Source organism: Brienomyrus brachyistius, chromosome 17, assembly GCF_023856365.1.
Source record: "Brienomyrus brachyistius isolate T26 chromosome 17, BBRACH_0.4, whole genome shotgun sequence".
Lineage (NCBI taxonomy): Eukaryota > Metazoa > Chordata > Actinopteri > Osteoglossiformes > Mormyridae > Brienomyrus > Brienomyrus brachyistius.
Genome location: NC_064549.1, coordinates 11,411,302 through 11,430,568, shown reverse-complemented (window position 1 = coordinate 11,430,568; position 19,267 = coordinate 11,411,302). Strand labels below are relative to the sequence as shown.

At 47.9% G+C, this 19,267-nt stretch overlaps 1 protein-coding gene across 3 annotated transcripts in view; it reads right to left on the bottom strand.

The window, feature by feature from the left end:
• The window catches only part of nrip1a (nuclear receptor interacting protein 1a), a 69,602-nt gene that overhangs the window by 17,960 nt on the left and 32,375 nt on the right, over positions 1-19,267 (bottom strand). The window contains exons 1-2 of one of the 3 annotated variants that reach the window (XM_048981351.1): positions 17,260-17,946; positions 4,120-4,211 (exon numbers count right to left, since the gene is read on the bottom strand). The exons of 1 other annotated variant lie outside the window; for it this stretch is intronic. The gene's annotated coding sequence lies outside the window, so the exon portion shown is untranslated. Of the gene's footprint in view, positions 1-4,119; positions 4,212-17,259; positions 17,947-19,267 lie in introns of those variants that run through there. One more of the 3 variants, XM_048981349.1, reaches the window with a different exon arrangement.

Here is a 19,267-nt window from a genome sequence, read left to right as displayed (position 1 = left end):
AAACAGCCGGGGAGGGGGGGCAGGGAGGTGGGGGTAGTGCCAATAGCAGTGCCCTTGACATACTGACATCAGTCTACTGTCATGTGACACTCTGTCATCCGCCACCTGGCAGAATCTCCACCTTCTCACGACCTCATCCTCCAGTGACCCGCAGCGCGGGCCTGCGCCGGAGGCCCCTCCCACTGCTCCGCGGGAAGGTCGAGCGGGTCACCGTGTCCTCATCTGTAATCCGCTGCCATTCGGTGGCAGGCGGGGGGGCGTGTGTGTGTGTGTGTGTGTGTGTGTGTGTGTGTGTGTGTGTGTGTGTGTGTGTGTGTGTGTGTGTGTGTGTGTGTGTGTGTGTGTATGCATGGGGGGGGGCAGCAGCCCTGCGCAGAGCAGGCCTCGCTACAAGGGGAGAATGCCCAATTAGGCAGCTGTCACACAAAGCCAGGGCTGCGAAATCATCCCCTGTCGACAGGAACACGCAGCTGCGGGTGCCAGTTACGGCCGGGCGTTAACCATTTCGGCTCAGGACGGGGCGGGGGGGGCTGCGTGCCGGCCGGTACAGTCCGGTCCGTTTCCCTTCCCAGCTTGCTTGGCACGGCGCCCCCCCGGTGTTCGGACGGCTCCCAAACACCCCTGCACGCAGCCACTCCCCTGGGCTAATAAAACAAGCGCACGATATTAGACGTTACCCTATCGGCCGCCCGCACGTTCGGGATTCTTTTTTAATGACGCGCGATTGATGATTTAGAGGCACCCCCCCCCCCCCTCCCCCGATGGCGCTCGCCCCTCTCTGTGCCACGCGATCAAACGCATCGCAAAATCAAACGGACGCATTTCCGGCGGGATTCTGTCTGACAGGGTCCCATTTGCACATCAAGCCTCTTGTACCCACGCAGATCCGGACGACAAAACTGCAGACGGCAACTCCACCCCCCCCCCCCCTTCCCACAGCTCCAGTCCCCACGCTGTCCGCTCCTCCCACACTGCAGACCCTCCCCCACGCCATTTCGCTCCGTAAAGGACAGCCAGTGCGGGTTTAATCAGCGGCGGACGCGGTCCGGGCAGGGAGACGGGGCTGAGTAATCTCTCCATTCTTAATTAAATGATTGAAGAAAAGCCAGCATATTTAAAAGGAGAGTGTCTAGGTCTCCTGCCTTTTCCCCAGATGGGGAACGAAGTTAATAAGAAAGAGACCCGGAGACGCCGTCATCGCAGATGCAGGGTGCAGGGGCACGAGAGAACAAAAGTTTCAGCGGATCGGCCAGGCGGGAGACACGGGGGGGAGCGGAGTCCCCCCCCCCCCGTCCTGCCTCCGGGGCAAGGTCGGCGCGTGGCGTCAGCGTAACCGTCAGCTGGTGGGATGACTTCAGAACCCCCCCCCCCCCCCCCTTCCCGCCGTGTGACCTTGAGCGCCCTCTAGCTTCACTGCAACTGGGCCTATCCTCTTACCCACCACAGCCAGCTTTTATCCTGACCACTGAACATCCGATTGTCACGTTTACCTTTATAATTGGAGAGGAAATTTTCAAAATTCACTCAGTCCATTTTTTTTTTTTTTATTATTTTTTCTGCGAGCATCGGTGACCTAAAATCAGGCTCATCGTATGTCACAGCATTGGGAATCAAACCTCCCTCAGTCCTCATAAAATCCAACAAAGAACTTTTGATAAAAAACTTATTCCACTCGCATGCTCTGTAGACTGAGTGAGTTTTGGAAATTTTCGTTTCAGTTCCCATAATACAAGACCACAAAGCCTCCACTGCAAACAGCAGAGGAGCACAAAGGAAAACAGATCTGCACTCTAAAGGGGGTAAAATCAACAAGCCTCTGTGTTCACCTAGGCCTCCACCCCCCCCCCCCCACAAAACTCCACAGGTGTGTAAGCAGAAAGAAAAACATCACCATTTCCTAGAAAACATCGATCTTGCCAAGCATAAGAGCAGAGCTCAAAATGTGGGGGCCCTCCAACACCGAGGGAACCGCGGGAATAATTAATCCTCGATCCCAGAAGTTAAACATAAAAGACAGGCCCTACAAAACAGCCACCGTGAGGCCAAAGGGGTCAGATAGCATCAGGATCCAGGAGGAAAGTCAAAAGTCACAGGATATATAAATATTATGATGCACGCGTCCGAATCTGTAACAAGATCTAAATCCGATTAGATTCCATCACTGATTCAGCAGAGGAAAAACTTTTAACAGGAAGCAATTCTCATTGCGCAAACACAGTCAGCACCGGCCAATCGGACAAAGACAGGAACCTTCATAACAGACTCATTCCACGCCGATCGTAGCGCTGGCTGCCCAGCCCTTCACGCCTCTCCCCACCTGATGTGTGCAGCGGCTCAGACAGACGGACAGACAGAACGCCGTACCTTCATCTTTGGACACTCCTTCCCTCTCGCGAACTGCATTTATTTACCCCTGTGGTACCCCCCTGCCCCCAGGTCCTGGGCGGCTCCCGAGCAGTGGTCTCCGAGGGGCTGATGGCACTTTCTTTCGGTTTTACTTAAATCATAAGCACTTCTGAAGGTCTCACAAAGACAAAAATAATGAATCCAACTCATGGGAGGCGATGTTCCTCCTGACACAGACTGATAGACAGGACACAGTCTGTCAATGGCACAAGGGCTCAGAGTTACCACAGTTAATTAAGAAAGATAAAGCAGGATGGAAAAGTTAATGGGGGGTTGAGGACTGTTGGAAGAGCCACAAAGTTCAATCGGTGAAGCAGAAGCCACAGCGTTGGCCAGCTTTGGTTGCCTGTCTCTTTAAATAATTCATCGCTCTCTTTCTCTCTCTCTCTCTCTCTCTCTCTCCCCCGTTCGCTCATTCTCCCTCTCTCTCCCGCACTCACTCGCTCCTGCTCGCTCACCCACCGGTTCTTTTGCTGTGTCTGCTTCTGTGTCAACTACAAAGCTGTTTTCGAGCCTCCTGACTATGGCACATGTGTTCTCCATAAGTAAGGCAGGCAACAATATCATCAGGGCCGCAAGACGAAAGCGTGCTGGAGCAGACAGCGAGTCGGGATCGGCAAAAAGGCAGAGGTGCAGGAGAGAGCGTTTAAGGCTCCTTTCCCTATGCACAGGAGGATGATGAATATCAATCCCCCCCCCCCCACCCCACCCCACCCCCCCCCCGTTGTCACTGAATGTCACAGGGCGAGCGCGCGTGACCTTGAGCTACGTCAGTGACGCAGCAAGGGTCGAGCTGCCTGCAAGCGTCCTTGAACTGGATCTGCAAGACAAAACCCTTCACGGTGGCCTGACAGACATCTAAGATCTTCTCCGTTTTTATTATCCCCCACCTCCCTCCCCCCCCCCCCAGAGCTGTCTGCTCATGGGCTTATCTGGGCCTCAGTAGAAGGGAAGGAACATTTTCACCCCAACGTCGCCTCTACAACTTTACCGCTGAGCTGTCATCCAACAGAATTGAATTTTATTTTTTTTTACCTGATAACCTTTTTTTTCCCCACAGGCTGATTGACTGGGGTTTCAACCTGATTGGACAGTAATTAATAGTCAAATCATTTTCATTGGATACTGTGTCAAGAAAAGAAAACAGATATATTAGTCGTTCCAAAGCAGATCAGGACAATAATATTATTTACAACTGCCCCCGATTCCTCTTAAATCAAGGAGTCCCTTATTACACGGCTGCCAGAGACTGATCCAAATTTACGTGGTGTGACAGAATCACAATTTCATTTACATAGAATGTGGTTTACATATATTACTAAAGAGACTCAGAAATGCTTACGAAGACTAAAAGAAAAATCGGTCTCTTATTTGGCAGCGTCGCCAACTGCTGAGAAAGTACAATGTCCCTCAAGCAAGGCAAAGTCTGGAAGATGCACCAAAGACCATCAAGAGGTTGTGAAACACATAAATAAAACATCGGCGCACACCTGACAGCGTGCTGCACCATGCTGGGATACCTCGCGAGTGCCACTCCACTGCATCCTTTCTGGGAACGCGAAAAATTGGCACGACTGTGAAATCCAGTATGCTAACCCAGACATGATCCCGGGGTTGAGAACCCCTAGGGGGCGCAATAGTTATTGTTTGTCAGCAGCTGCCCCATGCACAATCAACTGTACTCATTTCATAGTTAGGGCGGGCAGGACAAACCTGCTACAGTGAGTGTCTTACGAGGACAGCGTCTCACAGTCACTGCACATCACCGGACAGCGTCTCACAGTCACTGCACATCACCGGAGACACTGACGACACAAAAAGTAAAAAACAAGAGTTACTCTATAAATAATAATAAAAAAGCAGGTTAAAAAATTAGTGTATCACACACTCAACCCACATGGCCACCAGTCCTGATGACTAACTACTCCAACCTGGGTCGTCCGTCCATCTGTCTTCCGCACCTCGAAAGGCGTACCCACGATGCCTTGGCAACATCAAATTAGCACCGCTGACGCACTGTGACCTTATGTGTCCACCTCACTCAAAAAAAATTTAATAAACATAAATAAATAAATAAGTATATCCTTCACTACCCCCCCCCCATTTTCTTTTTGCAAAATCCAGGGATCACAGCGACTGGGGCAGAGTCATTAGTCTTAATTTAGCCAACAAAATTTAAATGAGCGTCTTCCTGGTGCCAAGTGATATCACATAAAGGATTAGGTTGCACGTAGCACATAAAATGAACACCTGTCAGGGATCCTGACGAGGAACAGAGGGGCACAGGGAAACTTTCAGCATGGGGGGGGGGGGCGGGGGGGGTCAAGGTCTCGTGGCAAGGTCGCAGCCGAAACCTGCCAGAAGTCTTTCACTTCATGCAGAGGCAAACAGGAAGCTGCAGTACATTGTAGCTCAGAGTTCACACTCTGCAGCAGGATCTCACAAGTTTCTCTCCTAAAATTCAGACCCATTTATTTTTATGTAAGGGACTTACTCTTTTTTTCTTTCTAAACTGCAACAGACAGGATCTAAGCGTCCGCTGCTCTGAGAGCTGATGGCTCTTGGGTTTTTCAAAAACAAAAGCAACAGCCCAGAAAGAGAATATAGCGCAGGATTAACCGTACCGCCGTTCATCAGGAGCATGCAGGAAGCGAGGCAGAGCAACTGGAAAGAGTCTCCAATCGCCACTGGGGAGCGTCAGCAGAGTTTTGGGGCTCGGCGCCTCTCACGGCGGTTCTGGCCAGAGGAACGTTCACACGCACATCAGCAAACCCACAAACATGGCAGCTTCCCCCCTCCCACCGTTCAAAGGGGTGAGGGGCGGCTTCCGTCTCTCTCGCATTAAACTGCGGAGAGATAGAAAGAGCCGGAAAATGGCAACACTTGAGTGCTGCAGTCTCACATTGTCTGTGAGACGGAAGCTGTGACGTAGACCCCGCCCCCGTGTCTCGGCCAGCTCCCCTCACCCACGACTACCTCCTCTCACCTCCCCCCCGGGACTCCCACCTCACCTGCAAAAACAAAGCACCCCACCAAAGATAGTGCCCCCCCCCCCCCCCGCCCATGACAGAGGCATAAACAATGTATCCTTTGGAAATAGGTTTAGCTGGTGTGTAACACCCCCCCCCCCACGCCAGTACCCGGGAATGGGTATCTGGCCCTCAACATTATCGCACCCAACTCAAAATTATTCCATTTGCTAATGGGAAATGTATTTTTTTATGTGCCATAAAACCCTTATTCCTATTACAAAAACATACTGAGCTTCACACTATCTGAAGCGAATAATTCCCGTTTCATTAACCTCATTTTCCACCGGCACCGACCTCTGAATCCCGGTAAGCAACGGTGGCCGATTCACCCAACAGGTCACACAGCGGAAGGCGTCGGCCATTAATGTGCAACGTCCTCTGGAAAGTGCGAGTTAATTCTGTGGTTTTTTAATTTTTTTATTTTTAAATGATGACATTGTTGGTCTCGTCAAGCTGTAAACTGATAAGACAGCTGGGTAACGCGTTTGTTTCGTTTCCGCTTTTGTTCTCTTCGCCAGGCCACTGATGTGCGTCTCTCTAAGCTAAGATCCCGCGATGTGGGATGGCAGTAGGGAGGGGTCATGTGTGATACTCCTCGATGCACCCCAACCCGCCTAAGTCATAAAAATAGAGTGCCGTGGGCTTGGGGGTGTGCGCCCATCGCAAGGCCGCATGCCTCCCGCCTCACCCCCCCCCCCCCCCGCCCCCGCAGCCACGACCTCTCCCCGACCTTCAGCCAACAGCAAACAAGCCTTACCCCACCACATCGCTAAACTTTCCCAGGCTGGATGATAAACACACGTTTAATTATACCCGTCTGCACGGATTGGACATTGTTCCGGGGTGAGGTCAGCGATGCACTAGGGTCTGGGGGCACTGGAGGTGAGCAGGGCGGAGGGAGGGCCGCGGGGCCTGTGTCATACGTGCGGCCTGTGTTGCTCTGTCCAATGGATTAGATGAGGACCTTGCTTTGAGCGTGAGGGTAAGACGGAGACTGACAGATTTATCGGGAAAAACAGATGTGTGTTTAAGTAAATGTAGTAAATGCCGCCTTCTCCTGGGCCACTAAAGCCCAGACAATGTGCAGCTCTATGACTCAGGACGTAAATCGAAAGGTCGCCGGTTCAAATCTCTGTGCAAGGCTCTTAACCCCCTATCGCTTTGAAGACGCACTGGCCCTGCGTCCTCAAATGTGCATCGCTTTGGATAAAAGTGTCGACATAAATAAATAAATAAAAACGATAAAATGAACGAAAACCTGTAGCGTATTCTTCTTTGCCAAAGCCCCACAGAAGCAAAGTCTGGCCTCATTTAGTTTGTTTAGAATTTATTTCTACAAATGACTGTCTATGGGGCATTTTTGTAAGGAGAGGGCAAGAAATTTGCGGTCGGACCGCGTTCAAAAGCGACTCCCCGCGTTTGGGCCCCTGATCCCCCGCCGTAGGTGCACCACATCAAACGGGGACGAAGGGCAGAGGGTGACTTAATTAGATCACTGGCCCTATTAATGCCGTTCGACCGTTTTTAGGTCAAACCTAATCTCGGCCTAATCAGTGAGGTCAACCCGCAACGAAAGGTGCAGATGGCTTCGAGAAAAAGCCCCCCCACCGCGTTATCTGGCTGGAGGTACATCGTCCCACCGCCCGCAGAAGATAAAAGAAAAAGAAAAGAAAAAAATCCCTTTTTGAGGCAACGCGGCTGCGAGGAAAGCAGCTCATGAGAGCCACTCTCGGCTCCCTTCACAGCTCTCTGCGCTAAGTGAAATACAGAAAAAAGGTGCTTCTCAGCACATTCGTACCTTGTGGTATCAAGAAGATGCAAATGTGACCTTTTTCAAACAGAAAAAAAGAAAAACAGTTTCTGAGAAGATGTACATTGTTTTTATAAGCCTAAATATCACAGATATCGTGTATGTGGTCAAAAATAGTTCAAAGACTAAAGTGGGGACAGGGAAAAGGCTTTTAAACTTATTTTTTAAGTTGTGATCATGAAGGCTTTTAAAAAGATGTGCAGCTCACAAGAAGTGAATACAATTAATGTCTTACTTTTTGGGATTTCAAATAATACGGCAAAATACACTCCATCGAAACTGCCCCTCCAGTATTTAATAAACCAAAAGGACTATAATGAAAAGTTACCCATAAAAGCACCGTCTTGTTTTAAGAGGAATCTCTTACAGCCCCGTATAATTTTCTGAGTCTAATGTCATACAACGGCCTCCAGAACTCCTCGTCATTCTCTTCGGGGTGCCCTGATGCATCCGTTCGGTACAATTTGTCAGCTGACTTCTGCAGCTTTAGTAAAACGCTTCTCTAAACCTGCTTTGGCTCAATCCCACAATCCCTGTGGGCCGGGGCAGCGCCGCGACAAAGCTTGTTTCGGTGTGAAAGGGACACGGAAAGTTTGCTGAATGCATAGGAAGATTAGGATTTCCGCTCCGGGCCTCCGGAATCAATGCGACTCCGTTCGCTCGAGCGCAGAGATTCAGCGAATGCAGAAATTTAGCTAAATAAAGAAACATCAGGCCTCTTGGCGATTTTTATAACGGTCCTGTGTGACACATATTTGAATAACATGGGAGTTACTGACAACACCTTTCATTATGCTACACATAGCACAGCCTGAGGGAACGGTATTTACAAATATTTTATTTAGCGTGAAGCGAACAGTGGCTGGAAAGCAGGCTATTTCAACAATCTTCTGAGGTGTGGAAATCCATTACCAAATTACACCACATTTGTGAGCAAAAAAAAAAATAATAATAAAGATCAGGCAACACACAACCCTGACCTACTTTCTCCACCACACAACATTTCTGCAAAGGATGACATTCCCAGATGTAAAGCCGTCTTACTTAGTCCAAAATGCTGACACACAACTACACATTTCAAACTCTTCTGGAAACCAACACAAGTTAATCTGGCATTTTGTAATAAGTAAGCGAAATCTCACATGGCAGTTAATAACTAATCTTTGTCATTCCGAGAGCCGGCAATGTAATTATTGTGGCTCACATGGCTGAACACATATCGCTATTAAAATAAACAAATAAATAAATAAAATGCTGGACGCAAACAATGCAAACATATGTCGCCCCGGAATTTGTAATTACCCATGCCACAGTCATTTTGCATACGTTACATCCATCACGACATCATCATTCATTAATGATTAATGGAGTAATTGCCTGTTGTAATCATACAGAGGGACTCAAATCCACATCAATTAGTCTTCTTCAGCATAACAGTCTTAGAAAACGGGTAATCGCATCCATTACCAAGCATCAATCTCTAAATCTAACAGACAGAGTATCTCATCAAAGTCCCAAACAGGCACCTGTTTTGAGAACCAATCATTATCAATATTTGGGGTGCAGAACTTCCCATGACCAATCGCACTGATTCTTGGCATGGCCAAAGAGGTCATGTGGCAACACCTGTGGTGGAGACATGCCATGGAATATCTATGGGAAGGATTAACCTCAGTCAAAGTATGTGAAACTACACCCTAACATAAGGCTGTCTCTCTCCAGACCTGACACAGCAGCTCATTAAACCCTTTTTGACGTTGGCCCAGCTTCAAAGGAGGGTGGGGGGGGGGGGCATAACAACCTTGACCCCTAAGACAAAGCAGATGCAAAAAGCCCCATGATTGTCTGTCCGCTAATTTGTGTAAAGCCGTATTGGGTTTCAGGTCCCATTACCGACAATCCTTGTTAAAAATGTGCCGGCAGTATTGCTAAACAGCAGCTTCAATGATCAAATATAATTATTTTAGGTTTGGGGGGTGGGGCTGGAGGTCCACAGCAGTTTGCTGGGTCTCTGAAACATTCACCCCCCCCACCCCACCCCATCCCCTCCTGTCCTGTGTCACCAAGGACGTCTTCAAACCACACTCTCGCGGCTCAATCTCGGGCCACAGCCGAAGATGCCTTTTCTTGCGAATCGCGGCGAGAGCTCATTGAGATGCAGGGAGGCGATCGCACTGCCTCGCTGACGGATATAAAATGCACAGACTGTACCCGAGTTCAGGATCGAGCGCGCCCAGTAGGAAATCCGCGGAACAATCCGCCGAGGACACACGGATGAGTAAATGCGGAAATAATGTACACACACACACGGGCGCACATACATGGTGCTGCAGTGCAGGATCAGGAGGATCCCCCCCCCCAACACCCCCAGACCGGCAGGTTGATAAATATGGACCAAACTGCTTGTTCAAACACGCTTCTTGTGCTTTCCTTCCTGGGTACACAGTTAACAATAAAACCATTAGGGCAATGGGTAGGATTGGTGCTTGCAGCTACCCAAACTCCACGCTCTTAAACTGGATCCCTGGGGCGAATGCCAACACCCATCGCCCACCCTGGAGCCAAAAGAGTCCGTGGTTGCCTGGCAACAGCCCGACTCTGTCATCTCACCTAGCCTGCGAGTGCTGTGATCCAGCAGGCATCTGGGAACGAGCTCTCTGCACCACCTTAAGATGGACCACTCTGCAAGTTACGTAAGCGGCATTCTTGGAGGGCTGTGGGCGTCTCGCTCTCCGTTTCGCCCCCCATTTAAGCGACAGAACCATCCCGCACTGTCTCTCCGGCGCGAATCCACATCTCAAAACGAACAGGGATTTAGGCGAAGAACTCGGTGGACTCACGGTTAAAGCTGTGATATCAAAGATCTAAACAAAAAGGATTTTACATGTATAATTTCCAGTGAGCACTTTGTTGTCAGGGGTGGGGGGGGGAGGTGTGCCTTCATTAAAAGTTAACGGCCACACACAGCACCACCTGGAACACGGGCGTGACAGTTTACAGGCTTCTGTTCTTGACTTTGGGACACAAACTTGAGTTTGACTGGATGCCTGCAGTAACAGGCAGTGCCCAATGGGACCACCTTGCAGGCAGCAGGACCGTGAGACTGGACTGTAATCACCCATCTTGTTGCAAACCCACACCTGGAATCACTAAGACTATCCTGTCATCCTCCTTCTCCCCATCTTCTTTTCAGTAGCAGCCCGGCCTGCGTGCCTCAAAGCAAACCACTGCTGACAACCGCTTGGCCTTTCACCTGGCAAACCTACATCGTCCCGTCTCCAGCCAGACACTGGGGCTCGCGCCACGTTGTCGCTAACGGTAACCATCGCGCCGTGAAGGTGCCACCCCCCTCAACAGTCCCCCGGGTGTCCTTGTCGACAGACAGAGGGGTTGCGGCGGGGGGGGGGGCCCTACCGATGCCAAAGGACACTCTACCCCCCCACCCCACCCAGTCTGCTTTCATGCTTTGGCCGAGCTGTACTCTAATTAGAGGAGTGCGTCGTCCAGTGTCAAATTACCCCTCTGCCCCCGGGCCATGCTTGGTCTCCTTCCACAGCCTGAAAATAATCATCGGTTTTAGCACAGCACAGGCTGGGATGGGGTTCCGTGTCAAGTGGGCCCCACCATGCAGAACTGCACGGGGCTCACAAATGCAAAAAACAGCAAGCGTTGAGTACTTCGAACGACGCAACAATCCACGCAAATAATAGCCCCGTTTAAAGCTTCCTTGCATTGTTTCATTTACAAATGCAACCAAAGAACATCGCCAAGCGATATGGTAAGTCAGAGTCAGAACTGCTGTCCTCGTCCACCCAACGGGAGTCTGCAGTCAACACCTGAAAACCACTTTCAACAGGATGTGTGTCTTCACTGCTTACCCATCCAGGAGTAAAAGTGGTTTCGTGGGGTAGACGCTGGCAAATTTGTGGCATTTAGGGGAGCCTTATGGCTCGAGAGCTACAGCAGAGGCAACCAGGCTGCCGAATTCCTGATGAAGAAGATTCACATTTAGCAGAGCTTTTGTATAAAGCAAAGCACACGTGAGGAAAGTTTGGGGTTATAGAGCAGGGTGAACCAGCCGCCTCCTGTTAGGGCAAAGGGCCTCACTCACGGGCCCAAGGGTGATATAAGCATTCTGTCGGGCACAGGATTCAAACCCACGACCTGCTAGACATTGACACAGGTCCCAATCCCATTCAGCTACACACCCGCCACCCTACTGCCGATCTAGAGCGATTCCCATCGACGCTGAAAGACATCAGGTGTAGATCTGCTTTCCTTTGAACTTCACCAGTGACGATCTGCAGTCGCCTGTCTTGACTGATTAGGTCTCAAAAGAAACACAGATGGGCAGATTAACACCAGTACAAAAACAAAAGTCATCTTAGATCAGTGTTTCTCAACCCAATCCTCAGGGACTAGCAGCCAGGCCATATTTTGCTCCCTCCAGCTGAATGAAACAGTCAAGCAATTACAAATACCTGACACAGGTGTGCTGGGAGCTCGGAGGAAGCAAAAATGTCTGATGGTCCCCATGGAGTGGGTTGAGAAACACTGTCCTAGGCCACGAAACTCGTTCACATCATTCTTGGCCGCATGCTATGGTTTTAAAAAAAGTTTTACCTTGTTTTATGCTCAATAAATGGAACAGTGGGAGGCAGCAATAAATCCAGGACCTCTCCTCATACGTCCACTGTATGTGCTGCCGTCTTTCTGTGCAATATATCAATCTTTCCCGTCATTCATAAATTCTAAAAATCCCCTTTTAGTTAATTGCTTGGCAAATTTAATTTTAAAAAAGCTTTTAAAAAGAGAAAGATAATTAAGTTGGGATCTCTGCCCCCACCAACCCCCCCCACCCCACCGCCACCACACCACCACCACCACTACTCCATCTCACCCTTCCCCATAACCCCACCCCCTCCATGCCTGCCCACCCTCTCCTCTCTCTCTCTCTCTCTCCTTGCCAGGCCAGAGCAAGCGAGGACATGTGCTGTGTCGAAGACCCGCATTAAAGTCAGATGATTACGTAAAGGACGCCTCTCTGCCCCGTGCAGCTCACTGTACCAGACGCGGCACCCTTGCTGGAGTGCTGAAGGTTCTGGAAAGGACGGCCAGCTAAGAAGTTGCGAAGGACGGGGCCCTCTGATTGGCCGGCGCCACCGCGGCCTTGGACGGCCAGAATTCTCCACGAGAGAGATGGCCCTCATGCATCAATCCGTCAGCTTACAGAGACGAGCCCGTAACCTTCCCGAGTCTCGGGGTCAGCCTGAAATGACTGGCATTTCAGTGAACCACACTGCCCCCGCTCGATATAACCTGGTTAAATTAAGACGCAGTTGAATAACAGCACTAAGTCTGTTAAAATCGCGCCCTCCCATGCCGTGCTGTGCTCCCCGTAACGCCAGGTCCTGGCACATCATGACCTACGGCTTCGGAACACTTTACGAGATAAAGTGGGAACGAGGACGGTTAGCTACAGCTAAACGGTACAGCACATGTAGATAAAGCCAGTTCATGTTCCTCTGATTAAAAGGTCAATCCCCGTAAGTGACATTGAACACGGATTTAGTCAAAATAATTGACATTCTGCACCATGTGTAAAATAAAATAAATTCTTACACTTGATAATACTACGAAGCAATAAATACTAGTAAACATAACAGCAGTTTGAAAGACTGACATTTACTTTATGCATATTATTAGCCAAGAGCGATATTTTTAAGCCACAGGCAAATGACAAACTCTTATGTTACAGCAAACTTTGAGTATACAGTTGAGTATACAGTCGAGTATAGAGAGTATAGTTAATGGTAGTTATGTCCCCACGCTTCTCCTCCTCATTATACTGGGAAAGCAGTTACGGAATGTGGATGAGTGGATATTTCCTTAATTTTAGTGCCGCATAAGAAGTCTGAATAGTTTACAGAGGGGCCACGCAAAATGTTAAGAAATGTTGTTACAATTTCGCATATGTAAGTCAAAGTGTTCCCGTGACACATCCTTGGAAAAAGAACACGAGATCGCTAGGGAAGTCACACATGGAAAACCGATATCCAGGAAGACGGTAAGAGCTATATGCCTAACTGAAGCATCCCATTAGAATATAAAGATTATAAGGTCCTTTAAATGAGTAGGACACTGAACGAGTACATCAAAATACTTGTCACACATAGAGAGGACTTTGGTGGGGGGGGGGGCTTAACATTTTTATTTAGTTGATATAAATGCTCATTGCCTGGTTTACCCTTGAATTTTTTTTTACAATTTATGTAGGAACTTCAGTGGTGTTTGCTCTGTTCGTACATTAAATCACTGGCGAGATTTAGGTCCGTTCTATAAAAACAGCCGTCGGTGACAAAGTTCCTTCGCCTTGGGCTGACAGTCCTATACGGCTGATGGCAATATCATCTGCTCAGTAGACTTCCTGTAACTGATAGATGAGGTTGCAGCAGAGAGACGTGATTTAAGAGAAGCGTCTTGGGCCATTCCGACACAACGGTTAGTGAGCGATGAACTTGGTTGGACCATTTAGGGGAAAAAAGACGCATGCAGAGAATAAAGTTTGACCTTAACCTCCTGTTCCAAAACTATCGTGATGGTTCCCCTCTGCTCCAACTCATTGATCTGGAATATTTGCAGAATTTCAGCCTGTTTTGTTTCTTCTCCCAACAGGCAATTGATGGCACAAGTGTTCTGCTTGATTTATCTGCCCTAGATCTGTCTATGGGCTTTGTGAGTAATTTATGCGGAGTATGAATAATTTAGCTCAAACTCAATCACGGGCAATCAATTCGACGTGATAATTGAGAGGCGTGCCGTCGCTCAGAGGCCAAAGCCAGAAACCTCTCTGACGACCAGACATGCCACGTTGCACGAAGTCTGCAGGTACCCCCCCACCACAATCTGCACGAGCTGGGTCATCCTGCTCACCCAGACCCTTCTGCGTTTCCATATGTGTCGGCCCCACATTTGAGGCTCGAGTCACGTGTCCCCAACTTGCTTTTATCATCATTGACAGCCGCTTGGTTTCAGTAGAGGAACAAATGTGATTTCGAATTTGACGATACGACTGCACGGAAACCCAGCGTGGAAAAAAAGCATATAAAAGATATAATCATATGCTAAAATGTTCCGGTTTTTAAGCATAATTTAAGATGACGCCAGTGGCTCTGTGCTGCCTGGCGATCCATGTACTTCCTCTAACAAAAAAAAAATGCTCAGACTCGATAAAGGTTTAATTTTTTTTCCTTAGGTGAGGTAATGAAGATAACATGCAATACACATATTAGCTACTCTTGGCTATTGACACAACCATCTGGCTACCAGAGGGCAACCAGCGATGCAATGCACCTGTTCTGCCCCCTGGCTTGTACACTAGGGTCACAATGTCACCTTGTATGCCGATGGGTCATCTTACAGATAAAAATGTCCTCAGACATGCACTATTCAAAGTAGGATACGCTGTAAAATATTTAGAGCAGTATTTCCTAATCCGGTCCTCGGGGCCCCACAGTCACTCCATGTTTTTGCTCCCTCCTATCGCAATTCCCCACATGCAACCAAAGCACAAGTTCAGCAGCACTTCATAGGCCATCAAAGTCATCGTAGGACGAACCTATGGTACACATTTAGTTGGCCACAACAAACCTTCTTTTTTCCAGTGGACCATGTCCACCAGAACCTCAATTCTGGGGCATATCTGGAACAAACACTCTCCATACCTCAGGCCGTCTGGAATTTTGTCTGGCTTCACTGAATCAGGAACCATCTGACCTAACTGAAGAAGACATTCCCTTATATATTTCCCATAATTCCAGTTCCACTGGGAAAAAGACAACGGCTTCTATAATAGTAAAGCTTTTGAAGTTTTACCAAATAATCATTAAGCCCATTACTTAATTCCTTAAATAATGACTTGGCTAACATACCACTCGGCAATTGTGTCCATTGGATAAGCTAATCTATCCAGTTTCCTGTCTGTTTAAAAATTAATGCAAAAGAATCAGGGGGTAGCCTTGATGTTAAGGTTCTGGCACATGATCTTTACCTCGTGCAGGTTCCTAATGTAATCTATCACACCAGAACAGAACACGGTCCATGTGGCTACTGAACGACCCAGAGCTTCAAGACCAAGTGGTAAAAAAAGCCTCACCGTTTATCTAAAACCCGCTTCCCGGCAAGGTTGACCCCCGTTCGCTGGTGCCTGCTGCAGGCTCACCCAAAGTTCAGAGACGTTGAGAAGCTGTTGACTAAGATCAGATCGCGATGGACATGTACCCCAAGAGAGAAGGTACAGGCCTGGCTGTCGAAGCCCAACATGTTTGGGTCAATGGCGTTATCATTGTAAAAGCGAACTGATGTCACTTTACAGCAGTGAACGAACACATACTTCAAAAAACACATAAAAAAAAAAAAAAATCACGATATTGCTAGAAACATACAGCGCACAGCAAACTAAGTTACGGCAAAAGATGGACATATATTGGGCTATAAACCTCACAGGGAGGGTGTTCAGCCCCAAGTCTGCATGACCAGGCAGGAACATCCAGCATACTTCCCCATTCAATTAAACAATGCATGTCATTCACAAGCGTATAAAACTTCCGAGTGCATGTTAAAGCATCAAAGGGAATACCTTGGTCACATGCAGCCCGATGAAACGCTGACCTCTGGGCTCTGGCTTGTTTAACAACAGTGTGTTTTCACTCGCTTTAGTGATCGTGTCGAATGAGCTGGGACAGGCATAAGGGGACACCTGAACTAACAAAGAGACCTGAGCATTGACATTTACCTGTGACTCTGACAACCTTTTGGTTTAGACCTTCATTGCACCCACCTCCCCCACCCCCCAACATTCTTCCTGACTGATACCACAAAGCTGCAAAAACTGACATATAGGGTGCTAATCCTACAAATAATAATAAAAAATATTATTCTTGTTATTATTATAACCATAATTATTATTGTTGTTATTGTTATTATTATTAATAATGTTGTTATTATTATTATTTAAACATACTGGCTGGAACTATGTTTAAAACGTTCACAAAGTATTATTACGTCGGCATATATAAATATGTAGAGTGCTGTAATTTATGAAATATTTAGCAGGTTAAACCCAACCAGTCCATTGGTTGGCATATTGCATCTGGGACACACTTGCAAATAATCTGAAATGCCTCAAACGAAGAGAAGCAGAGAATGCTAAAGTAACCACCAACATCGTGTGGTCTTCGGGGATATGCGGTGTTTTTGTATAATGACTGCCATTACTGCTGATCGATACAGTCTTCATCCACAAAGTATTACATCTCTGGCAGCCCGCACCGGAGTTTTAGCACTGCAGATCAAAGCTGCCAACTCAACCCAAAGCCAAGCCCCCACTGTAAGATAAACGCACAGATGCGATGCTGAAAGACGGTCCTCGTTGGAAATAAAAGACCGATAGAAACATCAGATAATATGCTTTTTTGTGATAATTTAAACACGTCAGATTGATACGGTAAGAAATGCACGGATGCGCCCACCTCAGGATTAATACTGTACGGACAGGACAACACACAAGTAAGCCTACATGGTTCAGGGGGACTGCACACATGCAATTGACTTGAGCGACCCTCAGTAATCGCCTAACAGACTAATAACAGTTTCACACCGTCAAAATGGCAATAATAACAGACTTTCCCTCCACGATGCATGCTATGTGAAATTACCCTCCTCAGACGAGCATGATGCGTTTTATTACAACGATACAAAATGCAAAATGGAAACTACGTTACGGTGCCACTGGGTGACACCTCGCCTATCTCCCCGTTTATACGCAGATCGTAATTTTCGACGTGCGCGAACCCCAGCCGTTTTCATTAGACTTTAAACACGGCTACATCGGAGGCGATACCTGCGATCTAAAACATTTTGCTTAAGAAATCCCGTATCTCCAAGTCGTATGTTTCCCATTAATACACCCCATTGCGATCTGCGCTTGCCTGCCTTATTTCCGACACGTACCTGTTTAGATGTGGGGATCCGGCCGGGAAGAGACGCGCCGCATCTTCGGCAGAACGTGCGAAATCCTCCGGCACGCGCTGCACTTCTCGCGCCGCTCAACGAAGCAAGCCGGCTCGGCGGCCGCTCACGCTTTTAACGCAGTCGCCTTGTTTTTTTTTCCACTGTTTTTTTTTCCGGCTAAACTGTCATCGCAGTTGAAACGTCCCTAAGCTGTCGCCGAGCCAGTTGAGCTCCGCGCCCTGCAGTCGGGGTCTGACGGAATTGTTTATTCTCGGTATCCCCGGCGCTCTGCAATGCAATCTACACTCCTCCTCTCCCCGGCGTGAACGCCACCCTTAAAGGCGTAGTGACATTCCAGGCCGTCCCACACGTAGCTCGAACCTGCCCAGCGTGTCTCCACAGTGTTTCACTAAAATCAAAACGCAGAAGTCTTATCGATCACAGTGAATCCCGAGTTTACAGAGCACACGCACGTGATACGCTACTGCAATGTTGATTTGCAACATGTGTTTTATTTGCCACCGAAACGAAACGCAAAAGCAGCGACTACAAAACAAATACTGAAAGTGTGCTTAGCGATTTTAGTAAACGTTATCAGTTTAAATATATGGACAGGTAAAATATTATGAGTTGAGAAAACTCCGTTAAACAAGCAGGGGGTGCTACATAGGCTCATACTGTCTTGTATCTAAATGATGAAGAGCACGGCTGTAGATTTCTAGCAGTTCTTATCAATGTACCAAGCTCCATCAGTTCAGCCAAATAATATATAGATGGGGCCTTAAGCAAACACATCCAGGGTGTGTACATAGCATCATATGTTGGGGGGGGGTGGTGCCCCAGCTGTCGTCAGGTTTTCTGCAGATCTCTTATGAATGAGGAGTTGTTAACCTGCTTGTGGTTCCACCCCTCCTCAAAGACTGGCCTTTCCGCCCCCCCCGGCAGAGATGCACATTTCCTGCCCCCCCCCCCCTCACCCCCGCCGTGCCATTGTGAGTGCCGCCCCCTCGCTGTGCAGCCGACCGCAGGGTTGAGGATGGTCTTGGCGATTGTCGGACCTGTGCAGGCGGCCATCAGGCTGACATGACGACAGCAGCCTTGTGTCACGGAAACCCACCATTAGCATAATCTGCCCACGGAACCGGCGTAATGATGCTTGGTTGTTAGGGGGATTAAACAAACAAAGGCTACAACAATGAGCGTGTGCACGCGTTACACCGTATACCGCAGCACCAGTCCAGCTACACTGCTCTGAGTCCACACTCTTTACCCCTGATTGTCAGATGCAGAAACTGGGCTTCAAGCCGTTCACATTTTTATTAATTTCAGTTAACTATAACAGCAAGGTGCTTTTAAAGTGATGGAAATTGGTGACATGCTTTGAGATGAACACAATTTGTGTAGTATTAAACCTAAAATAACCACATTCTGTTTACATTTCAACCTTAAAATCGTATACCACCTATAAAGACCCAGAAATTAACTATTTAAGACATAACCTATAAATCAAACATAGTACACTCATTTACTTGGTTAATTGACCTTATGATGCGTTTCAGGCTAATTCCCACAGTTCTCATTTTCCTATTTTCTCTTCTCTGTTCCACCCAACAAACTTAAACATGGCGTCTGTCAATGGGCCATCACAGAGAAGCGGTGTCAGCAATTTAAATCTTTGACCTTATACGAACTTTCACCTTTGAACTTTAACCCGAAATAGCATGCGAATGGAGACACAAGATCTTCACATTCATTTTTTAAAGAACTTCTTGACCCCTTTGTGCCGTTGACAGAACAGCGGTTCATGGAACTTTGACCTTCAACCCCAACATATTCCTAGTTTTAGTTTGTTGGGACAGAAAAGCAATAAACTCTAGTCTGGCAGCAGGTTTTCTACAAAAATAAATAAATAAATAAATAAATAAATAAATAAATAAAAGCTTGATGAATTAAACTATCAAACTTGGCTGGTGAATACTTAATGACCGACATGATTGAGGTAGATGCG